Here is a 2692-nt window from a genome sequence, read left to right as displayed (position 1 = left end):
TGGAAAATCTATAACACCAGAAACACATGGTAGACATGATATCCAAAAAGAGCTTTATCAATCAAAGCACCCTCATGAATTTTGATATACCTGATTTTTTTTAATAGAGAATATCATCTATTTAGTTACTTCTTTTATGATATATTTTTGATTGATTATAAGTTTTTTTTGATATTATGTCTTTTGACACTTTAATCGAACCATTTTAAAGTTATTGGTCAGTTTTTGGGTTGATTCTAACGGATAGTCTGTTTTAACAAAAAAAAAATTAAAAAATGGCAAAATAATCATTGAACAGATTGACGGTTCGATCACTTGAGTCAACAGATCGTTGATTGATTCAACAATTTTTTGTCAGAGATCGGGTTTGGGGTAGAACAGAACCGATTGCCTAGACGATTTCCCAGGCCGAACAGTCTGACCATTCGGGTCAATGGCAGTTCAAAAACCTTGAGTTATTTGTTGGAAGAGAGACTCTCAATTGTGTTTTGGGTTCGACTATGATCTTATCATAGATTCCTGTTAAGTTTGGGGGCTCTTTTTTGGTTTAGGATCTTTTGTTTTGTGCTTCTTGGGCGTTTTTTTTGGATCGATCATTTTTTTGTAATTAATCTTTTTTAATAAATTTTACTTTTTATTTTAAAAATACTATTATGGCAAAAAGGCAAAAACCATATATGCTGTAATCATCGAAAAAAAAAACATTTTACCATTTTTCTACATAGAACAACAATACCTAACCATTTTTAGACATATTAATATCAAACTAGCGGAGCCCATTGACCCATTGACTCGGTTTCTAACCAAAAATCGTTGAATCCGTCAATGATTCATTGATTCAAACGGTTGAATCGTCGAATTATTGACCTGTTTAATGGTTTTTGGCCATTTTTTTAATTGGGAACCATCCAGGCAACCGATTCCATTTTATCATAATCTCAGTCCCTGGCCAACAATCATTGAATCGGTCAATGACCCATTGACTGAGGCGGTCAAACTGTTGACCCGTTCAATGATTTTTGTTTTTTTTTTATTATTTTTGTTGTCAGAACGGCCATCCGTTCAACCCGAATAGTTGAATCATCAACCTGAAAACTAGTGGCCAGAACGGTTCCGTTTTCAAGTCGTATGAGTCATAAGCTCGAATGACATTACACGTATGGTACTATTTAATGGACCTCACACACTCAATTTTTTGCCTATAATTTTTTTTTGTCAGAACGGGTCATCCGTGTTTTTATTTTTTAATTGAGAACTGTCCAAACAACTAGTTTTGTTTTACCCCAATCCTAGTCCCTGGCCAAAAACCATTAAATCAGTCAACGACCCATTGACCTGAGTGGTCGAACCATTAACCCATTGATCTATTCAATGGTTTTTGGCCTTTTTTTTATTTATTTTAATTTTTGTTGTCAGAACGGGCTATCCGTTTGAACCGGATGGTCAAACCGTCAACCCAAAAACTGATGGTTAGAATGGTTTCATTTTTGGGTCATATGAGTCACACACTTGAATGACATAACATGTATGATACTATTTAATGGACCTCCCACACTCAATTTTTTGCTTGTAATTTTTGTTGTTAGAATGGATCGTTCGTTCGAACCAGACGATTGAACCATCAACTCGAAAACTGGCGATTAGAACTGTTCTGTAATATTTTGCTTATAATTTTTTGTTGTCAGAAAGGGCCATCCATTCGAACCATCGACCCAAAAATCGGTGGCCAGAACGGTTCTGTTTTCGAGTCATATGGGTCATACGCTCGAATGACATAACATGTAATACTACTTAATGGACCTCACAAACTCAACTTTTTGCCTATAACTTTTGTTGTTAGAACAGGCCATCCGTTCGATCCAGATGATCAAACCGTCGACCCGAAAACCGGTGGCCAGAATGGATCCGTAATTTTTTGCTTGTAATTTTAGTTGTTACAATAGGCCATCCATTCAAACTGGACAGTCGAACCGTCGAATGTCAAAACGTTATTAACAACATTTATCAATAATAGTAAGTAATTATACTATTTAATTAAATAATCATTAATGATAGTTTTAATAATACTATTTAGTTACTTTTAATATAACAGTAAATATTAAATTTATGAATAGGATTTATTAACAATATTCATTAAATTAATAATTACCATAACCAAATTAAATTAATAGTATTAATCAATAATAGTCAATAACTATAGCATTTTATTAAATAATCAATAACAATAATTTTAATAACATTTATTATTATTTTTAATATAACAATAATTACTAAATTTATTAACAATATTTATAATTTTAATTTAAAGTAAAATTAAAGTAAATATCTATTTACTAACAATATTTATAATAACATTAATTATTAATTATAATCACTAATTATATATTTATTAAATTATTGTAATAATTAGTAATTTATTAATAGTATTTTTTAATAACAGTATTTATAATTTTAAAGTAAGTATCTAGTTATTAACAATATTTATAATAATAGTAATTATTAATTATAATCACCAATTATATATTTATTAAATTACTGTAATAATTAGTAATTAATTACTGTAATAATCAGTAGATTCCATTAATTATTCATTAGTTATCGTAATTACTAGAATAATCACTAATTATATAATAACAGTAATTAATAGAAAACGGATGCTCTCGCGTGGGGATCTACTCGCACAAATAGATTC

The sequence above is a fragment of the Nelumbo lutea genome, chromosome 1, assembly GCF_056320005.1.
Source record: "Nelumbo lutea isolate HS-2025 chromosome 1, American lotus-T2T, whole genome shotgun sequence".
Lineage (NCBI taxonomy): Eukaryota > Viridiplantae > Streptophyta > Magnoliopsida > Proteales > Nelumbonaceae > Nelumbo > Nelumbo lutea.
Note: the sequence above shows the minus strand (reverse complement) of the source record.